The sequence below is a fragment of the Hibiscus syriacus genome, unplaced genomic scaffold (genome assembly GCF_006381635.1).
Source record: "Hibiscus syriacus cultivar Baekdansim isolate YM2019G1 unplaced genomic scaffold, ASM638163v2 tig00111774_pilon, whole genome shotgun sequence".
In the NCBI taxonomy this organism is placed as follows: domain Eukaryota; kingdom Viridiplantae; phylum Streptophyta; class Magnoliopsida; order Malvales; family Malvaceae; genus Hibiscus; species Hibiscus syriacus.
Genome location: NW_024063175.1, coordinates 4,712,514 through 4,719,482, shown reverse-complemented (window position 1 = coordinate 4,719,482; position 6,969 = coordinate 4,712,514). Strand labels below are relative to the sequence as shown.

General features: G+C 33.2%; 1 pseudogene; it reads right to left on the bottom strand.

Moving 5' to 3' along the window:
- Positions 1 to 1,599: 1,599 nt before the first annotated feature.
- On the bottom strand, positions 1,600 to 5,792 carry LOC120170197 (annotated as a pseudogene).
- Between the last annotated feature and the right edge of the window lie 1,177 nt (positions 5,793 to 6,969).

Here is a 6,969-nt window from a genome sequence, read left to right as displayed (position 1 = left end):
ATATAGCCTTAGAATTAAGCTGGAAATTTTTCTGCTCTTCTTTACTCCAATCGTTGTACTTGTCGAGTGGAGAGGAGTAATTGTTCATGATTGAGTTCCAAGCCCCTAGATTATATGCTCGAATAAAGTACATCATATTATTCTTCCAATGGGCATAATTTGCTCCATTGAAGAAGGGTGGTTTGTTAACCGGTTACGAATCCATAATAGGTATATCTTCAAGGTAATAAGCACTAGAGGTTGAAGCCATTTCTTTGTCGGTTGCGTCGAAAATTGGTAGAGCTTCTTCAAGGATCGTCTCAAGGATGTTAAGCCTTCTAAGGAGTTAGGCTCTGATGTCAATTGTTGGGATTTGCGGAAGCTCGAATCGACAACCGGAATGGTTTGCAAAGAGGGGTCGGAACGGTTTTTGTGTTTAGGGAGTAAGGAGATTGAAAGATAGGAAATTGCACAGCGATTTATAGTGGTTCGACTTCTTAACTAAGTCTACATCCACTACCTTAGCTATTCACATTAAGGATTTGCCAACAAATTCACTAATTTGTTCTTTCTTTTGAAGATAAAGAGATAACCTTTACAACTCCCTAGCTTTTACACGGGCTTAGCTAGAACATTTTCCCTTTACAAAAGGATAAAAAAAGTAAATAAATAAACCTCTCAAATGTAGGTGTTTAAAAGAATTAAGCTCACTAGAACAATATTTACAAGAGAGAATGAAAATAAGAATGAAAAACTCTTCTCTTGTGTTTGAATGCTTGGATAGTTGTTCTCATACTTCTTCAAGCTCACTAGAACATTTCGTATATAGTCGTTGGGGATGTTTTGGAGTCGTTGGAGATTCATTTTCTGCAAAATTAAAACTATCCATAACAGGGTGTATCGGTACACTATTACGGTGTATCGGTACCCCTTCATAAAATTTGAATTTTATGACCGTTAGGCTAAAATTATTGTAGTAATGTATCGATACATTGCTACAGTATCGATACACATTTTACATTCGATTTTTTTAAGCATCGGGTACTATTTATTACTGTTCACACAGTATTTGTACTATTTATACAATATCGGTATTATTCATCTAATACAGTACTATTTATAAAAACATTTTTGTGTTCAATTCCAAATTAAATGGACTTTGAATTATTTTTGAAAACTTTAAATAAATTCAATTCAAGTCCAAAAACATTTTGCCATAAATTGTTATATCAAAACATAGTTCAACAATCTAAAAGCTGATCATATAAACGAATGATAAATGAACGTTAAATAAACATGTTCGTAAATATATAAACGAACACGTTCAGGGGTATTAAATGAACACGTTGAACAATAAATAAACGAACACGAACACCTTCAAAAATAAATAAACTAACACGAACACGAAATAAACATGAACACCTACAAAAATAAACAAACGAACACGAATATAACCTTATTCGTTCAAGCTCTATTTCATTTACACCTCTATTTCTATTTGTGTTGAATGTAAAGGAAGATGTGGAAGAAACTTTGGTATTCCAATTTAAAATAAATGATTAGATTTAAGATAAAAGAAAATAGACCGGTAGGGTTTATTTCCATGCAGAATGAGTTCTTAAATTATACAATAATTTAGTGCAAAAAAATGCTAAGCTTAGCTAAATTCAGAGACAATAGCATAAAGGAAAGGCAAGTAACACCAAGGAGCAAGCGAGACCCTTCAGAGCTCATCCTGCAAACCAAACAGGACTTGTTATTTTATGATCTACCCAATTCTGCGGTTTCTTTAACAAGTTATGTTGTTTTCAATCATAGAGTAATCACATAAACCGAGAGCTAGGTCAAGTAGAGGTTGATACTTACATGATCATCCCTATAATCGCGAGGATGCTGCAAAGCAAAACATCTCGGTTATGAGTGTTTCGGTTTAGATTTAAAGTTTAGGGTGTGAGAAAGATTTAGTAGGAAGAGAAGACATACCCTTCCATATTTGTCTCTATAGCGATCCCGGTATCGTCGATCGTAACCCCGGTCTCTTCTTCTTTTCTCTCCTTCCTCTCTTGCTCTTTGAGCTTCCTGCAAGTGATTGACTTAAATCTATTCAAGAAAACAAATTTCATGGTAGAATTCATGGATGAATATGGGGAGCAAAGGGACTGTTGATAACCTCTCCTCTCGTGCTTTTCGCACTTTCTCCGCTTCTTCAAATGCCTCCTTTTCGAGCTCCCCGGTTGGCAAACACTTCATCTACCACTTGTTTCGCGTACTCCGGATCGTCGCAGATCAAAACATTGTCGAAAACCGAACCAGACTTCACCTGTGTGGTACATATCACATTGCATCATAAATCAAGGCTATCCCACATTAGTAAAACATATATCCATGTTCATTAGAACTACCTGCCAAACTTCAATGCCTACATATTTGATAGGCTTAAGCACATACAGATCAGGATCATCTTCAAACTCTATAGAGAGAAGAAGCAAATTATTCAATTACAAATATTCTTATCTTGAACAGATACAAGAAAATAAAGCATGCATTGCAGGTACCTGGATTGTCAATATAAGGAATCTTCCATTTCCCCTTATAGTTAGGGTTCTTGATTTTCTGTAGTGAAAAACAAAGGTTGTATTGATGAGAATCTGCTGTAAAATAAAACGTAGGCCTCATATTTACTTGTTAGCATTAGAACAAACCTTGGGTTTCCATGGTCCTCTGTATTTTGGATTCGGTATCTTCGGTGCTTTCCAAATGCCATCCTCTTCTTCATCCCAATGATCAGGCTAACCAGTGAAAATAATATGAGTTGATTGTAGAAACTTTTGAAACAAGGGAAAATATGGGAGCAGGGTATAAATGAAAATAGTGTTTGATAAATTATTCATTTTTTTTTTTTTTGATAAATATGAGGGTGAATACAAATTAGTATTTATTCAAAGACTTTCAACCCTTTAATAATGAATGCTCGTACCCTTGGGCATTGACGGTTCCAGCTTCTAATAAAAATTTTGAATTATTTTTTTATAAATTTAATATAAAATTATTTTTTAAAAGATAAAATTAAAATATTTTTAAAAGAAAATTAGTATCTTTAAACATAAATTGACACTCATTATTCATTTTCATCTACTCAAAAAAAAATTCTTAATACAATTTCTAAATTTAACTCTCCAAAATAATTTTTGTAGCTCTACTCCTTACACAGTACTCAAACCCGGAACCTCAAGAGATAACAACAAATACAGAAAAATGTGTATTTGGTACGTTTATCTTCACGACCAAGCTTTTTATTCGGTTCCCTTTTTCTTTTTCTTTTTTACATTTATTGGTGAAGATAGGACTAGACCACATGACAAATTTTAGAGTTCAAATTGTAAAGCCTAAAGAATTTAAGGACAAGTGAAGTAATTTTACAATTTTTTATTTGGCTTACAAATGAAAAGACAAAAAGAGAGTGTGCAATGAATATATTGGTGAACGTTAAACAAATATGTTAACAAACATATAAGTAAATAAGTTCGCGAACGTTAAACGAATCGAACATGAATACCTTCAAAAAATAAAAAAACAAACACAATATTAAAAACTTAAATGAATACGAACTGAACATGAACACTTTCAAAAATAAATACACGAATACGAACACAACCTTATTCATTCAAACCCGATTCATTTACACTCGTACACAGAAGCACTAGACATACAGGTGCATGGCTAAAGGCTTAATATTTTTGCATTATAAGTCACAAACTAACCTCTTTAGCATTAGGATCTGGAATTTCTTTTGGAATCTTATCATAACCCTGCAACATCAAAATGGGGTCAAGCATATTTAGCATTTAGAACATATATCAACTGCAAAATCATTGAGATTAGGGTGTTTATTCGGTTAATTTGGTCACCGACCAAACCGAATAACCATTAACCGAATTAACCGGAACATATATCAACTGCAAAATCATTGAGATGAATCAATGACATGAAACATTACCTCAGGTTTAGTGGCATTAGGATCATCAATGTATTCTCTATCATCCCAATCAGCAGGCTGCAAAAAGATTGAAATTTAAAGAATTCAAACTCTGAAGCTTCAGAAAACAGATCTTATGGGGTAAATGATCACCTTTGTAGCTTTGAGGTCTCGGATTTTCCGGGGCGGAAGAATATCCCAGTCGGAATACATGGTACCGGAATCCCGTTCGCGATTGTCAATGAAGATACTATAACTTGCATCCGGCCTGAGAATGAAAGTGTAGAAATGAGTCAACTTATCTGTTTCACATTCCAATTCCTTCTTGATAGGGTAATTCTGGCCTTGGTAAGAAAGTATAACATGGAGCTTCTTTGTTTGTGTGCCACATATATCTGGCCCAAACATTAAGCTGCAGGGTAAAAATAGTGAGGGTTAGTAAAAAAATGATCTCAAACAAGTAAAAAGTAGGACAGCAACCAGAAAAATACCAAATTGCAAGTTTGATACAGTAAAAATTTGGGGTAAAATGAAGTTTGAATCAAACCTATATGGGGTGTCTCCTCCGAATTTCTTTTGATTGACGAATCCAGATAAAAGTTTGATATATCCGCCGCCGCATTCGATGTCCTGCTCGAACCGAATGGAGTACTGGAGGACCAATGTCCTGTTCTTGTTTGTAAACTCGGGGATCTTTGCGGATATCGCAAAATGTTTAGCATCACCGGTCGTCTGAATACCTACAGGATTTTATATTAAATGTTAACTTTTAAAATTTAAAGAGGAATATATTTATAAAATTTTAAAGGTAAAAATAACTTTTTAATAATAAAAAAATATTTAAAATATATGATAATTTAATATTTTCAGGAATTATATTAGGTCATCTGATACAAGATACATTGTGATATATTTGAGTTTGATTCAGTTAAAAGTTGAATTAAATTGATTCGACTTAAACTCGTACTAAACTTAAATTCTTAACGATTCGAATCGAGATATTTGACACTCGACTCAAAAAACTCACGAGCAACTCAAAAAAATAATATATTAATTTTTTTAAGTTAAATTATTAATTAACATTTACTTTTTGTTTTTTTATGAGCTTCAATCAAGTTAAGTCTTAGAAAAATTTGAGTTCAAATAGTTTTATCTTGATTCGAGTTTTAATTTTTTATTTCGAGTCGAGCTTTAATTTTTTATTTCGAGTTTGAATTGAACTTAAGAATTTTGAGCTCACAAACGTTTAAGTCGAGTCCAGTTCAGCTTTAAAGTTTTCGAGTTGAGCTCAATTTTAAATATTTTTAAATCGAGTCAAACTCAGTAATACTCAAACTGATTCGAATAGTGGAAAATTCTACTGGATTCAACCTTGAAAATAAGGAGGAAGAGGTGAAGGTTAGAGGATACCTTTATCATCAGGATCTCCAGACCACTTTCCGGGAGAGTGCTTGAATGATCCTGCTTTTCCTTCTGTTCTTTTCCAATCAGATTTTACCCAATTGCGTTGCCATCCGTCTGTTCACAGCATCAATGCAAAGCAGTTAGTCAACGACCTCACAAAGATTTTCAGTCGATGACGTGGCAAACCGAATTTTAAATTTTCTTTTCTTTTTCTCGGTAGCCAAACAGAAACTTTCCCTTGCCAGTGCCAAAGTTGGATCATAGTTTGAAACAGTAATGATGATCGAGAAGAAGAGGAAGAAGAAGAAAGAGTGAAATGAAGGAAGAAGAGTACCTTCGAAACGCTCTTCGAAAATGATTTCTGAAATAGAAAACCGAAACAAAGCAGAAGCAGAAGCAGTTTAAGCGTGAGAATAGAAGAATGTGGCGCCATTAGAGGAAGATGACTACTGCCTTTGCCTGCCTACTGGGAAAGCTTGAACTAGTTATACAATGTTTGATAACTCATTCACCTTCATTATTCTATTATTTACGACAATGCCATTAATTATTTAATTAAAGCTGAATATAAAAAAAGTTGTTCAAACTATATTTATTTTTTTTTAGGTACCTAATTTTTTATATCAATTTGGATGCCTAACGTTTCGAATATTATCATTAGGTGTCTAGACTGTGACACGTGGTGCCTAACGTAAAAGTATTTCGTCAATCGCTCATAATGTGAAACGTGATGCCTTATAAATTTTTAAAAATATTTTTTTAAAAAAACTTTAAATTATTTCTAAAATCTAAAAAATGTTTCAAAATTCTTAATCTCAAAGCATCCATCAAAATTCTTAATCTCAAAGTCGATCGACTACCATTGTTGCTGCCTCCATCAGTCGCCTACTACCCACCGTCACCTACCCATCCATCGTCGACTGTCAATCATGGCTTCAAACTCATAAAATCCCTAAATTCAACCCCTAAATCCTTAAATTCTAACACTCATCTATCCAATCGGTGGATGGTCGACAAGCTGGTGACCGGCGGGTGAGTGGGTGGTAACTGACGGGTGGTGGTCGACATTGAAATTGAAAGTCTTGGGGTATTTAATGAAATAGGAAAAAGTTGAGATTTTTTAAAAAATATATGAATTTTATTTATTTTTAAATTAAAGAAAAAAATCAAGCCTTCTGTCAAAATTGATTAGTTGACTTTTTTACGGTCGTTACTGCATAGGCAAATGATAACATTAGAATATTAGACATCTAAATTGACCAAAAAAGTTTAGGCACGTAAATGGGATAAGAGATATGGTTTGGACACTTTTTTATATTAATTTTTAATTAATTATGTAACTACACGTTCTGTATCCAACTATCACTTTTATTTCGTTTTGGTCACTCTATTATCTTTTGTTTTAAAATCACACTTAACGTTCATTTTAGTTTCATTTTGCTCGTTCATAATTAAAAAATTAATGATGATGTTGAAGTGTCGCCATTAGATAATGCCATGTCATCATTGAAATTTTTTAAAAAATTATCATGTCGACAGTTATATTAATTTTTTAACAATGGGTAATCAAAATAAAAATGATAATTGAGATATTAAACGTTTAGTTTGCC